Here is a 27,740-nt window from a genome sequence, read left to right as displayed (position 1 = left end):
CTAATTCAATCAATAGCAGGCTCAAACAAGCATGGCAAAAGTGCATGACAAACTGGAGCATGGCAAAACAGATATCAAGTAGGCATGTTTACGAGCTCGATGCACTCACTACGAGGCATTGCATGACAAACTAAGCATACACCCAGCAAGTAGACATGGCATAGAAGTTATACATGGCAAGAACAACATCATAGGATGCACGGATCGATAACAATAAGCTCGGCAAAATTGCTAAACATGTTAACAATCTGCCAGGAACATTTTTATAGCAAAAGTAGAGCTCGATTGACTCAAGCTAGCGTGCTCCATAATTGCAAACAAAGACATGGATGGATAGAGCACAAAAATATCTACAAAACATACTTACTGATCATGCTGAAAAGAGACACAGATCGCTAGGAATCAACATGAACATATGGCATAAAAATAAGGACAGGGCAGAGACTTAGAATATTTCTAAGTCCCTGAAATCAGCAACATTAAGTAAGATACTTTGCATGCTTGTGCTAGTCACCACAAAGATCACAAAAATACATGCCATACACCCCTGTAAAGATGGCATGGCATACTTCAAAACGCATGTAGAGCTCAGGATCATATCATGCACACATTAATCATGGAAAAAATGACAAAAGTGCATTTGCTGAAACAGATCTGAAACTATCATCACATAGCCCTCTTCCAACAGCATTTCAGGCATCAAGATGAGCTCAAATGAAAAAGATGCAATGAGATGAAATGATGTATTCGTCGAGACGAACATTTTGATATGCTACACGCACGAATCGGAGCCATGATGATGAAGTTATGATGTGTCAAAGTATGCATAAAACTGGAGTTTCGGGGAGAAAAAGTCAACCCAAGGTATTTTTCAGATCTGGATCCACTGTAGCACTTCGGGGACAAGGTCGCCGGAAATGGCCGCGGTGGTGGCCGGACTTGGAGAAAAACTCGCCGGAGCGGTGGGACTTGCCGGAGGGGGTCGGAAAGGAGGACAGGCGCGGCGCGGCCGGGTGGATGCGGCGCCGGAGCAGTGAAGGCGGGGCGGAGCAGCGCCTGGCGGCGGCCGAGGCGACCGGCGCCGGAGCGCAGGTGGCGGCGGGGCGGCGCACGGCGCATCCGGGCGGCGGTGGCGCGGGAGCACAGGCGATGGCGGGCGACGCGCGGCTCGCAGGGCGCTCGGGCCCGGTTCGGCTCCGCGCGGGCCAGATCTGGGCCGACGGGCTCGGCGGCGGGAGGAGAGAGAGGGCAGTGAGGTGGCAGCGCCCGGTTGGCTGAGGGCGGCGGCGCGATTTCGTCCGTCCGAGACGGACATGTCCGGCGGGCGAGAGGGGAGGAGTATTAGGGTTTCGTCCGCGGATTTTTCGGGGAAGGCCACATATTTATAGGTAGAGGGAGCTAGGAGAGTCCAAATGAGGTGCGGTTTGCGGCCACGCGATCGTGATTGAACAGCCTAGAGGATGGAGGGGGTTTTGGTGGGTTTTGGGCCACTTTGGAGGGGTGTTGGGCTGCAACACACACGAGGCCTTATCGGTTCCTCGGTTAACCGTTAGAGTATAAAACGAAGTCCAAATGGTATGAAACTTGACAGGCGGTCTACCGGTAGTAAACCAAGGCCGCATGACAAGTCTCGGTCCAATCCGAAAAAGTTTAACACCTGCACACGAAAAGAGGTAGAAAGGGACACCGGAGGACATAGGAGCGCCGGATTACAAAACGGACAACGGGGAAAATGCTCGGATGCATGAGACGGACGAGTATGCAAATGAAATGCACATGATGACATGATATGAGATGCCTGACACGCAAGAAATGACAAGGCAAAAACAGCGAATAACTGGAAGACACCTGGCGCAACGGTCTGGGGGCGCTACAACACTCCACCACTACGAGAGGATCTCGTCCCGAGATCTAGAATGGCACCGAAGGGACAACAGAAGAGGAAGAGAAGAGGTGAAACTAAGTTGCTTCTTTGACAAACGAGTGAGACCAAAGAACCTTGAAAAGGTTAAGCCATCTCGAGAAAAAAATACAACGGAGATGAACGAAATTGAAAACACTCCGTTAGAAAAGAGGAACAAGGAAGAACCAATTCGAGCAGCACTCCGGTTGAAAAGTGATATGAAACTTGATAAGATGGAAAGAACTTGAGTAGAGGACACAACACTCCGGTTAAATGGATAGGCACGAAAAGAAGACGATCCTCACAACTTGAGATGATGAGAGAAGAGAGAAACATCACAATGCCACCGGAAGAAAAGAAAGAATGGATGGAATGAACGGAAGGAAACAAGATCTTGTAAGATCACGCTTACAACAAATGCTAGAGCGGAGTTGTTGGATTATCAACAACGAAAGGATAAGCTTGATGTGGGCTTATGGAAGACCTCTCAAAACTATGATATGAAATTCTGCCACTAACGGAAACGATAGATTGGATTTATATCAACAAGGAGACGACAAACTTATTCACTGGAAGGATAAAAGAAGAACTTGGATCCTTTATGAGCACCATAAATAGCAACAATCCTTAGGTAAGGCTTTAGGTGAAATATAACCCAAGATAACTCCAACAAAGAGGTTGATGGATTTAAAATATCTCATTCTTGATAACTTGTGAATCATGAAACACGAAGGAAAATTATCTAAAATGACATAACACCACCACAAAAGATAAGATAGAATGAATTGCACTTCGAAATGCAAGATGAAGAATGCTTGAACTCCTCTGGAAAGCATCTTGATGAACACTTTGAGAAGGAATTAAATCCTTGATGACCCATCATGTAGAACCTTCATGAAGAACTCCGGTAAACAAAAGAATGATCAAATGAAAAGAAGATGAAAAGAGTAAGGTTGAATCCTTGCAATGATTAGATGAAGCTTTGCGACGAGATAAAGTGGAGACTTGGAACTCTGGAAAAGAAAAGATAAAGCATCTCGAACTGAGAATGTGATATGATGAACCACTCCGGAAAAAGAAATTGAATAAACTTGATGAAACAAGAATAAGAATTACATTATGCTTATCCTTCACCAATTCAAATTGATGACAAGCAATGGAATTAGCAAACTACTTATTCTCGTAGAAAGGATTTAAGATAGACATATCGCAAACTTGAGAAGGTCTTCAACGAACCACCGGTATGATTGGAACGACGAATGAATTGATAAGATAACAGCAGAAGAGAATCCTGGAAGAACCATGATACATCTCCAACGTATCTATAATTTTTGATTGCTCCATGCTATATTATCTACTATTTTGGACTATATTGGGCTTTATTTTCCACTTTTATATTATTTTTGGGACTAACCTATTAACCGGAGGCCCAGCCCAGAATTGCTGTTTTTGCCTATTTCAGTGTTTCGGATAAACGGAATATCAAACGGAGTCCAAACGGAATAAAATCTTCGGGAACGTGATTTTCTCACCGAACGTGATCCAGGAGAATTGGACCCTGCTCCAAGGAACAAAAGAGGCGGTCATGAGGGTGGGGGCGCCCCCACCCTAGGGCGCGCCCCCTGCCTCGTGGGCCTCTTGTTGCTCCTCCGGCGTACTTCTTCCTCCTATATATACACACATACCCCCAGACGATCAGAACAGGAGCCAAAAACCTAATTCCACCGCCGCAACTTTCTGTATCCACGAGATCCCATCTTGGGGCCTGTTTCGGAGCTCCGTCGGAAGAGGGCCATCATCACGAAGGGCTTCTACATCATCCTAGCCTCTCCGATGAAGTGTGAGTAGTTTACTACAGACCTTCGGGTCCATAGTTAGTAGCTAGATGGCTTCTTCTCTCTCTTTGAATCTCAATACAAAGTTCTCCCCCTCTCTTGTGGAGATCTATTCGATGTAATCTTCTTTTTGCACTGTGTTTGTTGAGACCGATGAATTGTGGGTTTATGATCAAGTCTATCTATGAATAATATTTGAATCTTCTCTGAATTCTTTTATGTATGATTGGTTATCTTTGCAAGTCTCTTTGAATTATCCGTTTGGTTTGGCCAACTAGATTGGTAGTTCTTGCCATGGGAGAAGTGCTTAGCTTTGGGTTCGATCTTGCGGTGTCCTTACCCAGTAACAGAAGGGGCAGCAAGGCACGTATTGCATCGTTGCCATCGAGGATAACAAGATGGAGCTTATTTCATATTGCATGAGTTTATCTCTCTACATCATGTCATCTTGCTTAAGGCGTTACTCTGTTTTTAACTTAATACTCTAGATGCATGCTGGATAGTGGTCGATGAGTGGCGTAATAGTAGTAGATGCAGAATCGTTTCGATCTACCTGTCACGGATGTGATGCCTATATACATGATCATGCCTAGATATTCTCATAACTATGCTCAATTCTGTCAATTGCTCAACAGTAATTTGTTCACCCATCGTAGAATACTTATGCTCTTGAGAGAAGCCACTAGTGAAACCTATGGCCCCCGGGTCTATTCTCATCATATCAATCTCCATCACTTTTATCTTGCTTTGCTTTTTTACTTTGCCTTTACTTTTTACTTTCCATCTTTATACCAAAAATACCAAAAATATTATATCTATCAGATCTCACTCTCGTAAGTGACCGTGAAGGGATTGACAAACCCTAATCACGTTGGTTGCGAGTAGTTATCGCTTTGTGCAGGTACGAGGGACTTGAGTGTGGCCTTCTACTGGATTGATACCTTGGTTCTCAAAAACTGAGGAAAATACTTACGCTACTCTGCTGCATCATCCCTTCCTCTTCGGGGAAAACCAATGCAAGCTCAAGACGTAGCAAGAAGGATTTCTGGCGCCGTTGCCGGGGAGTCTACGCAAAAGTCAACATACCAAGTACCCATCACAATCCCTATCTCTCGCATTACATTACTTGCCATTTGCGTCTTGTTTTCCTTTCCCCCCAATTCACCCTTGCCATTTTATTCGCCCTCTCTCTCTCTATCCTCCCTCTCTATTTGCCTCTTTTTGCCCGTTTTCTTTTTGTTTGCTCGTGTGTTAGATTGCTTGTTTGTCGCGATGGCTCAAGATACTACTAAATTGTGTGACTTCACCAATACCAATAATAATGATTTCCTTAGCACTCCGATTGCTCCTCTTACCGATGCTAAATCTTGTGAAATTAATATTGCTTTGTTGAATATTGTTATGAAAGATCAATTCATCGGCCTTCCTAGTGAAGATGCCGCCACTCATCTGAATAGCTTCGTTGATTTATGTGATATGCAAAAGAAAAAAGATGTCAATTATGATGTCGTTAAATTGAAGCTATTTCCTTTTTCTCTTAGAGATCGTGCTAAAGCTTGGTTTTCGTCTTTGCCTAAGAATAGTATTGATTCATGGAACAAGTGCAAAGATGCTTTTATCTCTAAGTATTTTCCTCCCGCTAAGATCATCTCTCTTAGAAACGATATTATGAACTTTAAACAACTTGATCATGAACATGTTGCACAAGCTTGGGAGAGAATGAAATTAATGATACGTAATTGCTCTACTCATGGTTTGAATTTGTGGATGATTATACAAAATATTTATGCCAGATTGAATTTGCTTCTAGAAATCTTTTAGATTCGGCCACGGGAGGCACTTTTATGGAAATCACTTTAGGAGATGCTACTAAAATCCTAGATGATATTATGCTTAATTATTCTCAATGGCATACTGAAAGAACTTCTAATAAAAAAGTGCATGCGATAGAAGAAATTAATGTGTTGAGTGGAAAGATGGATGAACTTATGAAATTATTTGCTACTAAGAGTGTTTCTTCTGATCCTAATGATATGCCTTTGTCTACTTTGATTGAGAATAACAATGAATATATGGACGTGAATTTTTTTGGTAGCAATAATTTTGGTAACAATGCTTATAGAGGGAATTTTAATCCTAGGCCATATCCTAGTAATCCTTCTAATAATTATGGTAATTCCTACAACAACTCTTATGGAAATTATAATAAGATGCCCTCTGAATTTGAGAATAGTGTTAAAGAGTTTATGAATTCACAAAAGAATTTTAATGCTTTGCTTGAGGAGAAATTGCTTAAAGTTGATGATTTGGCTAGAAACGTTGATAGAATTTCTCTTGAGGTTGATTCTTTAAAGCTTAGATCTATTCCTCCTAAACATGATATCAATGAGTCTCTCAAAGCCATGAGAATTTCCATTGATGAGTGCAAGGAAAGAACCGCTAGGATGCATGCTTCCAAAGATGCCTTTATTAAAGTGTGTTCTTCCAATACCTATGAAAATCAAGATGAAGATCTAAAAGTTATTGATGTGTCCCCTATTAAATCTTTGTTTTGCAATATGAGTCTTGATGAAACTGAATATGATCTTCCTTTACCTAGAAGGCGTTCTAAAAATTCGGAGTATTTAGATCTTAATGATGAAATTGATGAAAGTGGGATTGAAAGAAATAAAAATCTAGATGTTGCTAAACCCAGTATATTGGATTTCAAGGAATTTAATTATGAAAGTTGCTCTTTAATTGATTGTATTTCCTTGTTGCAATCCGTGCTAAATTCTCCACATGCTTATAGTCAAAATAAAGCCTTCACCGAACATATTGTTGATGCCTTGATGCAATCTTATGAAGAAAAGCTTGAGTTGAAAGTTTCTATCCCTAGAAAACTCTATGATGAGTGGGAACCAACTATTAAAACTGAAATTAAAGATCATGAGTTTTATGCTTTGTGTGATTTGGGTGCTAATGTCTCTACTATTCCCAAGACTTTGTGTGATTTACTAGATTTCCATAATTTTGATGATTGCTCTCTAAACTTGCATCTTGCGGATTCCACTATTAAGAAACCTATGGGAAGGATTAATGATGTTCTTATTGTTGCAAATAGGAATTATGTGCCCGTAGATTTCATTGTTCTTGATATAGATTGCAATCCTTCTTGCCCTATTATTCTTGGTAGACCTTTCCTTAGAACGGTTGGTGCGATTATTGATATGAAGGAAGGGAATATTAGATTTAAATTTCCATTAAAAAAGGGCATGGAACACTTTCCAAGAAAGAAAATAAAATTACCATATGAAACTATCATGAGAGCCACTTATGGATTGCCTACCAAAGATGGCAATACCTAGATCTATCCTCGCTTTTATGCCTAGCTAGGGGCGTTAAACGATAGCGCTTGTTGGGAGGCAACCCAATTTTCTTTTTATTCCTTGCTTTTCGCTCCTTCTTAGCAATAAATAAATTATTTAGCCTCTGTTTTGGTTGCGTTTTTTGTGTTTAATTAGTGTTTGTGCCAAGTAGAACCGTTGGGAAGACTTGCGGAAACTCTTGTTGAACTTGCTGTAAAAAACAGAAACTTTAGAGCTCAAGAGAAATGATGTAATTTTTATTTGAAGAGTGCTATTTAGTTAATTATTTTTTCAGATGATTAATATATAAATTCCTCACGTCCAGCAATTTATTTTAGAATTTTTGGGGTTCCAGATCTTACGCTAGCTACATATTACTACATACTGTTCTGTTTTTGACAGATTCTGTTTTTCGTGTGTTGTTTGCTTATTTTGATGAATATATGGCTAGTAAAATAGTTTATAATCCATAGAGAAGTTGTAATACAGTAGGTTTAACACCAATATAAATAAATAATTAGTTAATTACAGTACCTTGAAGTGGTCTTTTGTTTTCTTTCGCTAACGGAGCTCACGAGTTTTCTATTTTGAGTTTTGTGTTGTGAAGTTTTCAAGTTTTGGGTGAATTCTTTTGATGGATCATGGAACAAGGAATGGCAAGAGCCTAAGCTTGGGGATTCCCATGGCACCCCCAAGATAATCCAAGGACACCAAAAAGTCAAAGCTTGGGGATGCCCCGGAAGGCATCCCCTCTTTCGTCCACTTCCATCGGTAATTTACTTGGAGCTATATTTTTATTCACGGACATGATATGTGTTTTGCTTGGAGCGTCTTGTATTATTTGTGTCTTTGTGTCTTAGTATTCCACAATCATCCTTGCTGTACACACCTTTTGAGAGAGCCATACATGAATTAAAATTTGATAGAATACTCTATGTGCTTCACTTATATCTTTTGAGCTAGATAATTTTGCTCTATGTGCTTCACTTATATCTTTTGAGCTAGATAATTTTGCTCTATGTGCTTCACTTATATCTTTTGAGCTAGATAATTTTGCTCTGTGTGCTTCACTTATATCTTTTGAGCATTATAATTTTGCTCTATGTGCTTCACTTAGATCTTTTAGAGCACGGTGGTGGATTTGTTTTAAAGAAACTATTGATCCCTCATGCTTCACTTAAATTATTTTGAGAATCTCTTAGTAGCATGGTAATTTGCTTAATAATAATATGCTTGGTATTCAAGATTTGTGAAACTTTCTTTTGAGTGTGTTGAATACTAAGAAAAGATTGAAGCATGATAATTGTTTTGAGATATGGAGGTGATAATATTAAAGTCATGCTAGTTGAGTAGTTGTGAATTTAAAGAATACTTGTGTTAAAGTTTGTGATTCCCGTAGCATGCACATATGGTGAACCGTTATGTTACGAAGTCGGAGCATGATTTTTTTATTGATTGTCTTCCTTATGATTGGCGGTCGGGGACGAGCGATGGTCTTTTCCTACCAATCTATCCCCCTAGGAGCATGCGCGTAATACTTTGCTTTGATAACTTCTAGATTTTTGCAATAAGTATATGAGTTCTTTATGACTAATGTTGAGTCCATGGATTATACGCACTCTCACCCTTCCACCTTTGCTATCCTTTCTAATACCGCGCACCTTTCGCCGGTATCATACACCTACCATATACCTTCCTCAAAACAGCCACCATACCTACCTATTATGGCATTTCCATAGCCATTCCGAGATATATTGCCATGCAACTTTCCACCATCTAGTTCATCATGACGCAGTCATCATTGTCATATTGTTTAGCATGATCATGTAGTTGACATAGTATTTGTGGCAAAGCCACCGTTCATAATTTCTTCATACTTGTCACTCTTGATTCATTGCATATCCCGGTACACCACCGAAGGCATCCATATAGAGTCATACTTTGTTTTAGAATTGAGTTGTAATCATTGAGTTGTAAATAAATAAATGTGTGATGATCATCATTCAATAGAGCATTGTCCCAAAAAAAGAGAAAGGCTAAAGAAAAAAAGAAGGCCCAAAAAAAAGAAAATAAATAAAAAGGGGCAATGCTACTATCTTTTTTTCCACACTTGTGCTTCAAAGTAGCACCATGATATAGCAAGTCTCATATATTGTGCTTCAAAGTAGCACCATGTTCTTCATATAGACAGTCTCATATGTTGTCACTTTCATATACTAGTGGGAATTTTACATTATAGAACTTGGCTTGTATATTCCAATGATGGGCTTCCTCAAAATTGCCCTAGGTCTTCGTGAGCAAGCATGTTGGATGCACACCCACTAGTTTCTTTTTGAGCTTTCATACATTTATAGATCTAGTGCATCCGTTGCATGGCAATCCCTACTCACTCACATTGATATCTATTGATGGGCATCTCCTGTAACGCCCTCGATGCGGCTGTATCTCCCACGTGTCGAAGCACGACTTAGAGGCGTAACCGCATTGAAAGCAATGTCGCAAGTGAGGTAATCTTCACACAACCCATGTAATACATAAGGGAAAGAGATACATAGTTGGCTTACAATCGCCACTTCACACAATTACATTAATAAAGCATTACATCATCCAAATGCACTCAAGGTCCGACTACGGAACCAAAATAAAAGAAGAACCCCAAGTGCGACAAAGGTCCCCGATCGACCCCAACTGGGCTCCACTACTGATCAACTAGAACGAAGCAACACAAAGGACAAGATCTTCATCGAGCTCCTCCTGAGCTTGGTTGCGTCATCTGCACGGTCTCATCGGCACCTACAAGCTAGTTTTGGAAATATCTGTGAGCCACAGGGACTCAGCAATCTCGCACCCTCGCGATCAAGGCTATTTAAGCTTATGGGTAAGGTAAAGGTATGAGGTGGAGTTGCAGCAAGCGACTAGCATATATGGTGGCTAACATACGCAATTGAGAGCGAGAAGAGAAGGCAAAGCACGGTCCATAAAAGTATGATCAAGAAGTGATCCTAAACAACCTACGTCAAACATAACTCTAACACCTTGTTCACTTCTTGGACTCCGCCGGAAAGAGACCATCACGGTAACACACGCTGTTGATTCATTTTAATTAAGGTCAACTTCAGGTTTTCTACAACCGGACATTAACAAATTCCCATCTGCCCATAACCGCGGGCACGGCTTTCGAAAGTTCAAATCCCTGCAGGGGTGTCCCAACTTAGCCCATGACAAGCTCTCACGGTCAACGAAGGAATAGACCTCCTCCCGAGACATTCCGATCAGACTCGGTATCCCGGTTCTACAAGACATCCTCGACAATGGTAAAACAAGTCCAGCAAGACCACCCGATGCGCCGACATCCCGATAGGAGCTGCACATATCTCGTTCTCAGGGAAACACCGGATAAGCAATCCGTACAACTAAAACCAGCCCTCGAGTTTCCCCGAGGTGGCGCTACAAGGGGCTCTAGTTTGGACCAACACCTAGACAAGCACTGGCCCGAGGGGTTTAAAATAAGATGACCCTCGGGATGCGTGACTCCCAAGGGAAAAAGGCTAGGTGGCAAATGGTGAAACCAAGGTTGGGCCTTGCTGGAGGAGTTTTATTCAAAGCGAACTGTCAAGGGGTTCCCATTATAACCCAACCGCGTAAGGAACGCAAAATCCGGGAACATAACACCGATATGACGGAAACTAGGGCGGCAAGAGTGGAACAAAACACCAGGCATAAGGCCGAGCCTTCCACCCTTTACCAAGTATATAGATACATTAATTAAATAAGATATAATGTGATAACCCAACAAGTAAACATGTTCCAACAAGGAACAACATCTCCGTGTTCCAACAAGGAACAAACTTCAATCTTCACCTGCAACTAACAACGCTATAAGAGGGGCTGAGCAAAGCGGTAATATAGCCAATCAACGGTTTGCTAGGACAAGGTGGGTTAGAGGCTTGGTTCAACAACATGGAAGGCATGAAAAGCAAGTGGTAGGTATCGCAGCATAGGCATAGCAAAAGAGCGAGCAACTAGCACGCAAAGATAGAAGTGATTTCGAGGGTATGATCATCTTGCCTGAAATCCCGCAAGGAAGAAGAACAAGTCCATGAAGAAGGCAAACAGGCGTAGACGAACGGGTCCTCACAAACGCGACGTTACCGGAACCAACCCGAAGGAGCAAACACCGGAAAGGGGCACACAACATAGTAAACAACCAACACAAGAACATGATATGATATGCGGGATGCGATATGCGATGCATATGCATGATTTGACAAGGAATGAATGAAACTGGCCTCAACTTGGAAATCCAAGTGTGCCACTGGAAAGGTGAGGTGAAATCGCTTGAAAACGATATAAAGAACGCCGGAATCGGAGTTACGGTTTGGAAATGGCAAGCGATTCAAATATGACCACGTTCTGCGATTTACAGCAAGTAGCCATCTAAATGCAACAAGATGAACATGCTACAGCATCCAAACATGGCAACAAAATACATGGCAGGGATCCATTCATGATGCTTAACAAAAGATGAACACTGAGCTACGGCCAATTCATCCAATAACAGGTTCAAACAAGCATGGCAAAAATGCATTTGGTAAACAGATCTCAGACTCAGTGAAATTAACACTTGTCTGGAATTTCAGATCAGATAGCACACTTCGGAGCATGAAAACTATATGCTACAGGACCTGAACATGGCAAGGTAAAGCACGGCATGGAACTACTCAAAGAGATTAACAAAAGTCCCTTAGTGACCTTGAGCCAAAAGGGATCAGAAAATACAATTGCATGCATGTGAACATGGCAAAAACATAATCAGTTCTCAGACTTAGTGAAAAACTGGAGCATGCTGAAACAGATATCAAGTAGGCATGTTTACGAGCTCGATGCACTCACTACGGAGCAAGTCATGAAAATCGAAGCATACACCCAACAACAATACACAAGATACAAGCTAGACATGGCAAGAACAGTAACATAGTATGCACGGATCAACTACAACATCCTCGGCAAAATCGCTAACAAGTAGACAATCTGCCCAGATTCACGAAGTAGCAAAAGTAGAGCTTGATTGACTCAAGCTAGGGTGCTCCATAATTGCAAACAAAGACATGGATGGATAGAGCACCACAAGATTAACAAAACATCCTTACTGATCATCCTCAAAAGAGGCACGGATCACTAGGAAACAACATGAACATATGGCATAATGAAATAAACAGTCCAAGGACTTAGTGGAAATGCTAAGTCCCTGAAATCAGCATTACCAAGTGCCTCACTTGGCAAGCTTGTGCTAGACACCACACACATCACAAAAATACATGGGTTGCACCTCTGGAAATATGGCAGAACCCTTAACAAAACATAAGTAGAGCTCATGGGCATAACATGCACACAATAATCATGGCAAAAATGACAAATATCTAAATGGAGCAGCAGATCTGACAAATATCTCAAGTAGCACTCTTCTCACAGCATTTTGGGCATCCAGATGAACTCAAATGAAAATGATGCAATGAGATGAAATGATGTTCTCTCTGAGAAGAACATTTTGATATGCTATATGCATGAATCGGAGCTACGGATGCAAAGTTACGGCACGATGAACATGGGCACATGAATCTGGAAATTTCGGGGACAGTAGAAATTTTACCCTCCGGGTCTTGGGTTGACTTTGGCACGGAAGTCGAGGCAGGGCCGGATCTCGTCGGAGAGTCGCCGGACTTGGCCGGAGAGGAGGAAGGAGGCCGGAGAGGAAGGCCTAGGTGTCGGATCCGGCGGGGGAGGAAGGAGCTCCCACGGCTGCGAGGTCCACCGACGACGGCGGTGACCTGGGTCGAGGCTCCGGCGAGCTCCGGATGAGCCGGGGTTCGTCTCCGGCGAGCTCCAAACGGCAGGGAGGTGAGGGGGCCGGAGCACGGCAGCATGGGAGCGGGGCGACGAGGGGCGCCGTTGCGGTGGCGGCGTGCTCGCAGGAGAGCCGGGCGGCGGAGCGCGGCTGCGCAGGCGAGTCAAGGCGGCGGCCAGCGGCGGCCGGCGGCGAAGTGAGCGGGGCGGCGCTGGCGAACACAGGCGGCGAGGCGCGCGGATGGGCGGCGGGCGCGGCGCTGGGTCCGCGGGCCGGACGCGGGCCTGGCGGGCCGCGGCGGACGCGGGGCGGTTGGGGGCTGAGGTGGCGGCGCCCTATTGGGGGAGGGAGGCGGCGCAGGTGACGTGGCGGCTCCCGATTGGCTGGGGCGACGTGGAGGGGAGCGGCGGACATGTCCGGCGCGGCGCAGATGCGTCCGGACGCACGGAAGAGGAGTGGATCTAGGTTTAGACCGTGAATTTCGGAGAGGGGCACATATATATAGGTAGAGGGAGTTAGGAGAGTCCAAATGAGGTGCGGTTTTCAGCCACGCGATCATGATCGAATGCTCTAGATGATGGAGAGGGTTTTGGTGGGTTTTGGGACAAATTGGAGAGGTGTTGGGCTACAACACACACGAGGCCTTTCCGGTCCCTCGGTTAACCGTTGGAGCATCAAACGAAGTCCAAATGGCACGAAACTTGACAGGCGGTCTACCGGTAGTAAACCAAGGCCGCTTGGCAAGTCTCGGTCCAATCCGGAAATGTTTAATCACCACACACGAAAGAAAGGTAGAAATGACCACCGGAGGAGAACGGAGCGCCGGAATGCAAAACGGACAACGGGGAAAAGCTCGGATGCATGAGACGAACATGTATGCAAATGAAATGCACATGATGAAATGATATGCAAATGCATGACACGCAAGCAATGACAAGGCAACAACAGCGAATAACTGCACGACACCTAGCACATCGGTCTCGGGGCGTTACATCTCCATAGCCCGTTGATATGCCTAGTTGATGTGAGACTATCGTCCCCTCCTTTTTGTCTTCTCCACAACCACCATTCTATTCCACCTATAGTGCTATATCCATGGCTCACGCTCATGTATTGCGTGAAGATTAAAAAAGTTTTGAAAAAGTTAGAGTATGAAACAATTGCTTGGCTTGTCATCGGGGTTGTGCATGATTTAAATACTTTGTGTGGTGAAGATGGAGCATAGCCGGACTATATGATTTTGTAGGGATAACTTTCTTTGGCCATGTTATTTTGAGAAGACATAATTGCTTTGTTAGTATGCTTAAAGTATTATTATTTTTATGTCAATATAAACTTTTGTCTTGAATCTTTCTAATCTAAATATTCATACCACAATTAAGAAGATTTACATTGAAATTATGCCAAGTAGCACTCCGCATCAAAAATTCTCTTTTTATCATTTACCTACTCGAGGACGAGCAGGAATTAAGCTTGGGGATGCCTGATATGTCTCCAACGTATCTATAATTTTTGATTGCTCCATGCTATATTATCTACTGTTTTGGACTATATTGGGCTTTATTTTCCACTTTTATATTATTTTTCGGACTAACCTATTAACCGGAGGCCCAGCCCAGAATTGCTGTTTTTTGCCTATTTTAGTGTTTCGGATAAACGGAATATCAAACGGAGTCCAAACGGAATAAAATCTTCGGGAACATGATTTTCTCACCGAACGTGATCCAGGAGACTTGGACCCTGCTCCAAGGAACAAAAGAGGCGGTCACGAGGGTGGGGGCGCCCCCCCTAGGGCACGCCCCCCTGCCTCGTGGGCCCCTCGTTGCTCCTCCGGCGTACTTCTTCCTCCTATATATACACACGTACCCCCGGACGATCAGAACAGGAGCCAAAAACGTAATTCCACCACCGCAACTTTCTGTATCCACGAGATCCCATCTTGGGGCCTATTCCGGAGCTCCGACGGAAGAGGACCGTCATCACGGAGGGCTTCTGCATCATCCTAGCTTCTCTGATGAAGTGTGAGTAGTTTACTACATACCTTCGGGTCCATAGTTAGTAGCTAGATGGCTTCTTCTCTCTCTTTGAATCTCAATACAAAGTTCTCCCCCTCTCTTGTGGAGATCTATTCGATGTAATCTTCTTTTTGCACTGTGTTTGTTGAGACCGATGAATTGTGGGTTTATGATCAAGTCTATCTATGAATAATATTTGAATCTTCTCTGAATTCTTTTATGTATGATTGGTTATCTTTGCAAGTCTCTTTGAACTATCCGTTTGGTTTGGCCAACTAGATTGGTAGTTCTTGCCATGGGAGAAGTGCTTAGCTTTGGGTTCGATCTTGCGGTGTCCTTACCCAGTGACTGAAGGGGCAGCAAGGCACGTATAGCATCGTTGCCATCAAGGATAACAAGATGGGGTTTATTTCATATTGCATGAATTTATCTCTCTACATCATGTCATCTTACTTAAGGCGTTACTCTGTTTTTAACTTAGTACTCTATATGCATGTTGGATAGCGGTCGATGAGTGGAGTAATAGTAGTAGATGCAGAATCGTTTCGATCTACTTGTCACAGACGTGATGCCTATATACATGATCATGCCTAGATATTCTCATAACTATGCTCAATTCTGTCAATTGCTCAACAATAATTTGTTCACCCACCATAGAATACTTATTCTCTTGAGAGAAGCCACTAGTGAAACCTATGGCCCCCGGGTATATTCTCATCATATCAATCTCCATCACTTTAATCTTGCTTTGCTTTTTTACTTTGCCTTTACTTTTTACTTTGCATCTTTATACCAAAAATATTATATCTATCAGATCTCACTCTCGTAAGTGACCGTGAAGGGATTGACAACCCCTAATCGTGTTGGTTGCGAGTAGCTATCGCTTTGTGCAGGTACGAGGGACTTGAGCGTGGCCTCCTACTGGATTGATACCTTGGTTCTCAAAAACTGAGGGAAATACTTACACTACTCTGCTGCATCATCCCTTCTTCTTCGGGGAAAACCAACGCAAGCTCAAGACGTAGTAAACCACCGTAAGAATTGAACAACGAATGAAGTAAAAGGATGAATCACCGGTAAGAATTAGCAAATGAACGAACATACATTAGAGAGTTAAGATACATGAGAACAAAGAGATCACGAACTGAGAAGAGGATATTTGAAAGAAGCACCAGTAGGTTGGAGAATGATAACTGAAAGCTGAGAATCAATAAACCTGAATTGATGGACTCCAGATAGGTGAAAGGAATTCTCACAATCAAAACAATTATGAGAGGATGGCCTCGAACTAGAACCACGAATCTCTGAGAGAAGGGATAAGATATGGAGGTAAAACTCTTCTTCGGTCTTCAAATGTAGAGAATGACGATGAGAAACACCACCATGAATTGTTGATGCAGTCTGGAATGAAAAATAGAAAAGGTTGAGCCAATGATGAAAAAAATTGAAAGATCTTGGAGAAAAGGCATTTGACTGATGGCAATTCATTCTTACGTCAAGCTTTAGAAGATTTGAGAATATCTCCGGGAGAATAAGAAGAGTCAGGGAAGATCCTGGAAAAGACCTGTGGGTTAGGGCCCACTCAAAAGAAACACCGTACAACGATTTAAAAGAGAGAATGCACCAGTTGAGTTAAATGGCTTGAATGAGATAACAACCTCGAAATAGGTTGAACTGATCTTGAATGAAAAGACGAGCCTTCTGAGATATCTTGAGCACTCCGGGACAATAGAATAGCGAGAGGTGAATGATTAAGAATTGCACTGGCATGAGAAAGCATTGAAATGAGGAAAGGCTATGATCAACAAAGCTTGACTTGAAACCACCGGAGAAGAAAAAGAACAAAGAATGATGAACTTGAAGCTCCGTTAGAATCTTCATGAGAAATCATCGGATAAGACATTGACGGAAAAGAATGGAAAGACTTCACAACAATGAAAGGATACTTGAATAAGAAATTTGAGTCCTTGAAGAAAAAGGGTGGGAGGGCAGGAAAACAAAGGCAGCTTGGGACGAATGAGACAAACACCGTTGGAAAGAATTGAGAATTGATCTCGCGAATGTAGGAATGATCGGATCCACTTGAATTGAAGCACACCGGTTGACAAGGATTGACATGATAAACTCGATGATCGAGAAAGATTGGTATTCACATAGAAATATCAGAACACCGCTATGGAATCAACATTTGACATTGAAGCAACTCGAATACCACAACTGAAAACAAAAACAAAGGATTGGCTTGCAAAATAAGCCGGAACAAACATATGATAGAGATTTCGTCCGAAGTTTTCATAGTGGGGCCTACATGGGCTCGATCGTACAACACCATCATGTACAAGGCAGTGCACATGACATACGAAGCATCCCCGAGTCGGCATAGCCAAGGACTCTTTAAGACACAACGAGACCACTGTAAAACCAACCGTGGATAGGCGGACCACTAGACATCGAACCCCAATTTCATAGCATACATCTGTCGGAAAGATATCCTAAGAGCTACTTGAATTCCCACTTATAAACTCCTGAAATTTTCCGGTTATGCAATCAGGTGTTGGGGATACACGGGAAGCATAATATCTCACCCAAAACTAACAAAACCTACATCCAGCTGTATCCATCCTTCAACACATAAACAAGAAACCTTCGGAAATCGTTTACCTCAACCTTAGAAAAGCATCCATTATACGAGTTATGGCAATACTCCCAAACTCCTGCCCCAGTACTAGGTGGCGTCGAGGTTATCTCACCAACAACTGCATAAAAGAGATTTTCGATGTCGGCGAAAACTCAGGTGTTCCAGAACTGCAACGATAAAATTGTGACGACAACACCTCGGAGCTCAACTCCCTGAGACACTGCCACAACCCCTAAATGTCAGGAGGCACCAAGAACAATGTTCTCATCACAAAACCATCAGAACGATTCCAAGATACCCGCGTGATCCTAATTTTTTTTTGTGAAATTTGAGAAGAGAAGAGTCAAAACTCTACGTCAGGATGCCTCACCAGAGCGATGAAGGGACTGAGGAGTAAAAAGAATCCTACTCTCCGATATATATAATCCTAAATGACTCAAAACATTTTTCTAGACTCAACAACGCCAGCGATTCGATCAAGCAGGGGGCTCCTAAAGTCGGGGAAGGCTCTGATTACCAACTTGTAACGCCCTCGATGCGGCTATATCTCCCACGTGTCGAAGCACGACTTAGAGGCATAACCGCATTGAAAGCAATGTCGCAAGTGAGGTAATCTTCACACAACCCATGTAATACATAAGGGAAAGAGATACATAGTTGGCTTACAATCGCCACTTCACACAATACATGAATATAACATTACATCATCTAGATACACACAAGGTCCGACTATCGAACCAAAATAAAAGAAGACTACCCCAAAAGCTACACAGATCCCCGATTGACCCCAACTGGGCTCCACTATTGATCAACTGGAAACGGAACAACATAATGAACGAGATCTTCATCGAGCTCCTCCTTGAGCTGGGTTGGGTCACCTGCATGGTTCAATGACACCTGCAAGCTGGTTTTTGAAGTAACTGTGAGTCACGGGGACTCAGCAATCTCACACCCTCGAGATCAAGACTATTTAAGCTTATAGGAAGGGTAAAAGGTATGAGGTGGAGCTGCAGCAAGCACTAGCATATATGGTGGCTAACATACACAAAAGAGAGCGAGAAGAGAAGGCAAAGCACGGTCGAGAAAACTATGATCAAGAAGTGATCCTAGAACAACCTACATCAAGCATAACTCCAACACCGTGTTCACTTCTCGGACTCCGCCGGAAAGAGACCATCATGGCTACACACGCGGTTGATGCATTTTAATTAAGTTTAGCTGTCAAGTTTTCTACAACCGGACATTAACAAATTCCCATCTGCCCATAACCGCGGGCATGGCTTTCGAAAGTTCAAATCCCTGCAGGGGTGTCCCAACTTAGCCCATCACAAGCTCTCACGGTCAACGAACGATATTCCTTCTCCCAAGACAACCCGATCAGACTCGGAATCCCGGTTACAAGACATTTCGACAATGGTAAAACAAGACCAGCAAAGCCACCCGAATGTGCTGACAAATCCCGAAAGGAGCTGCACATATCTCATTGTCAGGGCACACCAAATTGTCCAAACTTCCGGTAGGCCAGCCCAGAGTTGCCCCTGGTGGCCACCGGCGGCTGACAAGTTGGACCAACACTCAGAGGAGCACTGGCCCGGGGGTTTAAATAAAGATGACCCTTGGGCAGGCCTACCCAAGGGAAAGAAAAGGCTAGGTGGCAAATGGTAAAACCAATGTTGGGCCATGTTGGAGGAGTTTTATTCAAGGCAAACTGTCAAGGGGTTCCCATTATAACCCAACCGTGTAAGGAACGCAAAATCCGGGAACATAACACTGATATGACGGAAACTAGGGCGGCAAGAGTGGAACAAAACACCAGGCATAAGGCCGAGCCTTCCACCCATTACCAAGTATATAGATGCATTAATATAAATAAGAGATATTGTGATATCCCAACAATAATCATGTTCCAACAAGGAACAAACTCCAATCTTCACCTGCAACTAACAACGCTATAAGAGGGGCTGAGCAAAGAGGTAACATAGCCAAACAATGGTTTGCTAGGGCAAGGTGGGTTAGAGGCTTTGCTTAACAATATGGGAGGCATGATAAGCAAGTGGTAGCTATCGCAGCATAGGCATAGCAAAAGAGCGAGCATCTAGCAAGCAAAGATAGAAGTGATTTCGATGGTATGGTCATCTTGCCTGCAAAGTTCTCCGAGAAGAACGGAAGCTTAAACCTCGTAAACGTACTCAGCGGGCTCCTCAAACACGAACTCGTCTCCCGGCCCTACCCAAAGCAAGAACAACAAGGAAAAAGGAACACAATCAACCATGTGCAATGCACAAGCAACATGATGCAAAACGGGGGTCCTGTTGATCAGGAGGGGTGTGGCGTACCGCAAAACGGAGGAAACGGACCTCCTACGGTCGAAACGGGGGTCCTGTTGATCGGGAGGGGTGTGGCGTACCACAAAACGGACGAAACGGGCCTCCTACGGTCGAAACGGGGGTCCTGTTCATCGGGAGGGGTGTGGCATACTGCAAAACGGGACTCCACGGGATACTGTTCATCTCCACTGTCGACCTCCTCCAGCCTCCACGGGCTACCGTCGACCTCCTCCAGCCTCCACGGGCTCCTGTTCATCCAGCCTCCACCGCGCGCTACTCCATCGGCTACTGTTCAACCACCCCTCCACGGGCACCCCTCCACCGTCTACTGTTCATCCAGCCCTCCACACCATGGGGTCCTGTTCAACCACCCCTCCACGGGCACCCCTCCACCATCTACTGTTCATCCTGCCCTCCACCACACCACGGGGTCTTGTTCATCCAGAGGCAATGCCACTACTCACTGTTCATCCAACCCCCCCCCCCCCCCCCCCCCCCCCGCAATGCTCACTGTTCATCCAATCGATCGACTTCAGTTAGCAGCAGTAGCAAAGGAATCGCTCGATCGGGTTCAGTTAACAGCCATCGATCGATCTCTCGGGTTCATTAATGCGTAGCCTGCAGTGCAATCGCTCGGGTTCAGTTAGAGCCCAACGCGTCGCTCGAGTTCAGTTAGAGCCAACGCCTAGCACACACGCGCGTACGTGTACCAGAGAAACGCGCATCGCTCAGCCCCCGACCTCCCACCGTAACCGGGAACTCCCCGAAATTTTCCTTGCCCTCGCTTCTACCATAGTTTTTTCCGTCATGGATGGCCTAAAGAATGTCATGCAGCTGCGTCTCCGGCCCGCCCAGGACGAAAAGCCCATTTTCTGTCATGATTTTTTGTCATAGAAGTAGGAGCCGACCACATCTATGATGATACCGGGTTTTGTCACAATTATCGTCATAGAAGTGTCATATGTATGACAGGAAAAAATTCGTTCGGCCCAAAATGTCACGGATGTGTCTTTTTTTTGTAGTGTATGTGATTAACTTTTCGGAGTGACCCACTAAGACCGCGACATGCCTAATGGCTAAAGTTGACGTGGGATGACTTTGGCATCGCCGTTTGCCCACGTTAATATGAGATCTTTGCAAAGTCTTCTCAAGGGGGACCATGTCCGTGGACTAACAAATGTTAGTTTTGCCAAAGATTGTGCTTGCAGTGCTTGTATAGAAGGAAAGCTACATGAGAAGGCACACCCTCCCACGACTATCATCTACTCGAAGAGGCCCTTGTAGCTCCTTCACATGGATCTCTTTGGGCCTCCATCCTTTGATAGACTTGGGGGTAGAAAGTATTGCTTGGTGATTGTGGATGATTATTCAAGATACACTTGGGTATATTTCTTCAAGAGGAAGAGTGAGACCCAACAAACTGTCATCAACTTTGCTAATGAAGCTCAACGTCAACACAATGCAAAAAATTTGATGATCAAAAGTGACAATGGCACCGAGTTTATGAACTACACCTTGGATGAGTTTCTTAGTGATGAGGGGATCAAGCATCAATATTCCACACCTTACACCCTTCAACAAAATGGTGTAGCAGAGAGGAAGAACCAGACGTTGATGGACGCGACAAGGACCATGATGGCGGAATTCAAGTCTTCGTACAACTTTTGGGCCGAAGCCATCAACGCCGCTTGGCATGCATCCAATCGGCTCTATATACGCAAAGGCTTGAACAAGACTCCATATGACATACTTACCGGTAACAAGCCCAACCTCAAGTAGTCCGGGTGTTTTGTTGTAAGTGTTTCATTCTCAAGAAATGTGTTCGTTTGTCTAAATTTTAAGCTAGAGCTCATGAGGGCATATTTGTTGGTTATGCAACAAACTCTCATGCTTACCGTGTCCTCAATAAGTCCACATGACTCATTGAGGAGACGTGTAACATGGAGTTTGATGAGAATAACGGCTCCCAAGTGGAGCAAACTGGTACTTGTGATGTAGGTGATGAAATTCCTCCCCAAGCTGTAAGAAGAATGGGTGTTGGCTATATGCTACCCATTGAGGAACCCCTTGTGGCCGAAGGAGAAGGACAATGTTCCACTCAAGTGGAACCATCACCAACCAAGACCCACACGCTTCCGAAGAACAAATTGAAGGACCTTAACCAAATGAACAAGATCAAGGGCAAGATCAACCTCAAGATGGTGGTGACCCACCAAGTGATTCCCACGGTCAAGTTCTTACCACCGAGCATGTTCAAGATCAAGAGCAAGCTCAAGATCAAGAACAAGCTCAAGATCAAGAACAAGCTCATGATGACGCTCAAGATGATCAAGTTACCGCTCCTCAACTCTCTCTTGAGGAGGAATTGGAGCATCGTGCCACTAAGATTGCATCCAAGCTCACTACCAAAGATCATCTCATGAAGAATGTGCTTGGAAGCTTAAGAAAGGGGTAAGCACTCGTAGACAATGAGCAAACTATTGTGAACATCATGCATTTGTCTCTTGTGTTGAACACCAAAAGGTCTATGAGGCGCTCGAGGATCCGGATTGGCTTAATGCCATGCATGAAGAACTCAAAAACTTCGAGCACAACAAAGTGTGGAGATTGGTGCCAAGGCCAAAGGAGAACCATACTGTTATTGGAACCAAATGGATATTCAAGAACATGCAATATGCTCACGGGATTATCATTCGCAACAAGGCTCGTTTGGTGGCACAAGGCTACTCCCAAGTTGAGGGTATCGACTACGGTGAAACCTTTGCTCCTATTGCTCGCCTTGAATCTATTTATTTGTTGATTTCTTATGCTTCTCATCATAACTTCAAGTTGCAACAAATGGATGTGAAGAGTGCTTTTCTTAATGGTCCTATTAATGAGTTGGTGTATGTCAAACAACCCCTGGGGTTTGAGGATCCCGAGTTCCCCAATCATGTGTACCAACTCGATAAGGCACTCTATGGCCTTAAATAAGCCTCACGTGCATGGTATGAGCACCTTACCGAGTTGTTGCAAGATCGTGGGTTTGAAATTGGGAAAATCGACCCCACTCTTTTTACTAAGAAGGTCAAAGGGGAGTTGTTTGTATGCCAACTATATGTTGATGATATTATCTTTGGTTCTCCTAACAAAGCATTCAATTAGGAATTTGTCGCACTCATGACCTCGAAGTTCAAGATGTCCATGATGGGAGAGTTGAAGTTCTTTCTCGGGTTCGAAATCCAACAAAGAAGAGAAGAGACCTTCATCAACTAAGACAAATACACTCAAGATATGCTCAAGAGATCCAAGCTAACTGATGTCAAGCCGGCCTCTACACCAATGCCCATCAAATGCCAACTTGACATTGATCCCAATGGTAAAGCGGTGGATCAAAAGGTATATCATTCTATGATTGGCACCTTGCTTTACCTTTGTGCATCTAGAACGTATATCATGTTGAGTGTGGGAATTTGAGTCAGTTTGGTTAGTGTCCTGGGCTTTGTGCCTGGAAAAGGACCCTGCCTGGTTTGAGCCTGGTATTTTAAAGTTTTCTGCCTGGTCAGGCTCACATGGGCATAAGTTGTTTGGTTGGTGGCCTCGCCTGGGAAAGCATTACTAGCATTAGTAAAGGTACATAAGTACAGTAGGCATAGAAAATAGTAGCTGTTAGCTGCCAGGCAGCCATCCAGGCGAGTCGTTTCGGACGCCTGGTCCAGGCTAAGCCGGCTGCCTAGGAGAAAGTACAGGCTAATCAGGCTATCACATCACCAGGCCAGGCTATCCTTTGATTTTTCAGGACGTCAACCAAACAGGTTCTAGGCAATGTTCAGGCAGGCTCCATGCCAGGCATATTTTCCTATGGACACAATCCAAACTGTCCCTTTGTGCACGGTTTCAAGCCTCACATAATGAAAGCCACTATGTGGCAGTCAAGCGAATCTTTCGATATTTGTCTCATACCCCAAACTTTGGCTTATGGTACCCTAGAGGAGCAAACTTCAAGCTCGTGGGCTTTTCGGACTCGGATTGGGCGGGAGACAAAGTGGATAGGAAGTCAACTTCCAGAGGGTGCCAATTTCTCGGATGCACTTTGGTGAGTTGGTCTTCTAAGAAGCAAAGTTGTGTGTCTCTCTCCTCCACCGATGCCAAGTATGTGGTCGTCGGTAGTTGTTGTGCTCAACTTCTATGGACGAGGCAAACTTTAAAGGATTACGGTGTCATTTATGACAAAGTGCCTCTTTGGTGTGACAATGAAATTGCCATCAAGATTTCTCTCAACCCGGTGCAACACTTCAAGACGAAGCATATTGAGATTCGCTATCACTTCATTCGGGATCACATTAGGCGAGGGGAGATTGAGCTCAAGTATGTTAACACTCATGATAATCTTGCAGATATTTTCACGAGGCCTTTGGATGAAGCAAGATTTCACGAGTTAAGGCATGAGATAAATATCACTCATTTGAGCAATGTGGCTTGAACCTTTGCACACCCGACCATACTCATCTTGATGTCTTGTTTAGGTGTAGGCATGGACATAGGGGGAGTGTTGTTCTCTCAATGAACTCTCCCTCCCCCATTATGCATAAACTGATCAACTCTTTCACATTAGCCATCATTGATGGTACTTGTGCTTCAAAGACGAGTTTTGGTCATGGGCCCAAGGATAATTCTTCGTGGTGCCATACCAATTGACTCAAACATAGGTGGCTCCGGCCACGTCCCTCTCTTCATGAGAGGTTTTGGTTTGTTGTTTGGTCCTCTCTTTCTCCGTGCTTTTATTTTGGACCTTGTGTCATGGTTTAGTTGTTTCTTTTTGTGCTCTCTTGTGTGTCATTTTGCTTGGAGTGTGTGTTGCAAAGGCCTTTTTGTTTCTCTTGTGTCGAAACTTGCATTTTCTTGGGCATGCGGTACTATCGTGGGGTGCCACGGTACTACCACTAGAGGTGGGTGGCTTCTATGCCTGCACAGCTGTGACAACGACACGGTACTACCGCTTCCATCGCGGCAGTAATTTTTACTGCCGCTGGAAGAGCAATACTACCGCCTAGTGTGCGGTACTACCGCCAGGGCGGTACTACCGTGATGATCCATGGTACTACCGTGATCTTGGGACCGCGTGGGGGTTAAGAGCGGGCAGGGGGAGTTCCAACTCCCCCATACCCATTCATCTCTTCCCTCACCTCGTCTCTCTCTCCTGCTCAAGAACTACGCCGGAGGACCTCGCCGGATCTCCATCTCCGGCCACTCTCCTCTCTTTTCAACCGGTGGGATCGATCCCCACCTCGCCCTCTCGCCATGGACCCTGGTATCGCCCCTTGCCCCTCTATCTTTGCCTCTTTTTTGTTGCTTCTAGGTTTTGGGAGATGTATGAGTAGGTCTTGTGATTTTTGGCTAAATATTTGCAAGAGGAGATTGTTGGAGAGTGCTTGTGCAGTAGATATGCTATTTGGTGTGATACAACTATGTAGTTTTGATCAACGGTAGTACTGATTCATCTTCACGGATGTTTTCAGATGCATTTTTGCCAGATCTGCCCTGTACGGTACTACCGCTCCCCTGGAGTGGTACTACCGCCCATTGCGGGCCCCGTGCAGTACTACCGTTCCCTTGGAGCGGTACTACTGCCCGAGGCGCGGATGTAAAAATTACTTCCGCTCTGAGCGCGGTACTACCGTGCCACTCCGACACTGTACTATCGCGGTCAGAGCGGAAGTAATTTTTTACTTCCACATCCTGTTACAATACTACCGCTTGACCTAAAATTGCTTTGTTTTGTCACACCTAATCTCATTTCTATTTCTTTCTTTCTTTTGCCCTTGGTCTTTGCAATATTACTTCTTGCTTCTGTCATGTGTTTGCGTTGTGTGTCATAGGTGGTGGATCCGGTTCCGGTGCTAGGCACTCGAATCACAGCCGTGATACAAGCTCAACCCCTACGTCAAGCCTAGGGAACTCAATAAGGAAGAAATGCCTCAAGCAGAGCTACCAAGATCACTCCTAAGGCTGCCTGGATGACGAAGCAAGGCTATCAGTGGGCTGATTCAGATGAGGCGTCCATTCCTGCTGCTGAGACAAACGAGGAGATTGTTGGGTGATCATTTCAGTGGGAGCTACCACATGTGTCTTAGGTGTCCTCTCTGCCTTTTTGGTGTCTCGATGCCAACTGGGGAGAGAGAGTAGGATTTGCGAGCTTCTATCTCCTTGCTTTTGTTTCGTTGAACCTTCGTTGCTTTGGTTTGTGTTATTTGTGTGTGAGATCATGAGACTTATTCTATCATATTGTGTGAGACATATGCCTTCTATCCTATCCTATTATTGCCTAGTATGATTAGTAGCTTGTGAGCTTATTTTGTCTCGTGCCCTATATATCATGTCCACTTACTATGTCTTGCTTCCTTGCTTAGTGTCACATATTGTTGCAAGGTTTGCCTTGTCTATAAAATATAGGGGACTGTTGATCCCAGTGTGTGTGTTGTGCTGTCCAAAGCATATCCATAGAATGCACACACATCTAGGGGAGACTGTCTATATTTTATAGATTTTAGGGTTTGCTTATGTTCATTTTTATATCTCTATGTGCAAATCCCATATTGTCATCAATCCGCCAAAAAGGGGGAGATTGTAAGGGCATATTTCTCCCTATGTGGTTTCGGTGATTGATGACAGTGCAGTTGCAGACTAATCGTGTGCATTGAGCATTTCTGATATCTCATGTCGAGGCACAAGACGATTCGGTGCCCCTCGGAGTCTATCGAAGACGGCGGTTCTCTACAATTCTTTTCGGTGAATTTGAGTCGTAGGAAAGTCGTACTATTAAGAGGGGGTCCACTTCGAAAAGTTTAGGGTGGAATAAACACGTACACATCTGTTCCTTTGCACCAGCTTTCCTTTGCTTCGATGGAGCACCATCCGGTTATCCTTGTCTTTGCGATAAGAAGGCCGCCAAATGCTAAAGCCTATGTGGCGCGCGGTAGTACCACTCAAGGGAGCAGTATTACTGCAGGGGCATTTATTAGTACCGCTCCCTGCGAGCGATAGTACCACTGCCTCCAGCCCTGACGCTGGCGCATGCGGAAGTAGGCACGGAAGTAATTTTTCATTTCCGCCCCTACGCGGTAGTACCGCTCCCTGTGAGCGGTAGTACAGTGTCGGACTTTTGCGCTGCTCCAACCTCAGCGGAAGTATCCACGGAAGCAATTTATTTCTTTCGTGCATTTTTCACAGCCAATTGAGCCCTGCCTTACGGTACTACTGTAAGGGCACGCGGTAGTACCACTCCGACAATTCTACCTCTCGTTGCCCTCTACTACCTCTTGAGCATGCGTTGGTTTTCCCTTGAAGAGGAAAGCATGATGCAGCAAAGTACCGTAAGTATTTCCCTCAGTTTTGAGAACCAAGGTATCAATCCAGTAGGATACAATGCACAAGTCACCTAGTACCTGCACAAACAATCAATAACCTTGCAACCAACGCGATAAAGCGGTTGTCAATCCCTTCACGGTCACTCGCAAAAGTGAGATTTAATAAAGATAGTAAAGTAAATATTTTTGGTATTTTTGTTGTATAGATTGGAAACTAAAGATTGCAAAATAGTAAACGAGATGCGATGTAAATAAAAGAGATGCAATATAATAAGAAAGAGACCCGGGGGGCCATAGGTTTCACTAGTGGCTTCTCTCAAGATAGCATGTATTACGGTGGGTGAACAAATTACTGCCGAGCAATTGATAGAAAAGCGCATAGTTATGAAGATATCTAAGGCAATGATCATGAATATAGGCATCACGTCCGTGTCAAGTAGATTGAAACAATTCTGCATCTACTACTATTACTCGACACATCGAC

Source organism: Triticum urartu, chromosome 1, assembly GCF_003073215.2.
Source record: "Triticum urartu cultivar G1812 chromosome 1, Tu2.1, whole genome shotgun sequence".
NCBI classification, from domain to species: domain Eukaryota; kingdom Viridiplantae; phylum Streptophyta; class Magnoliopsida; order Poales; family Poaceae; genus Triticum; species Triticum urartu.
This window is presented reverse-complemented; position numbering follows the sequence as displayed.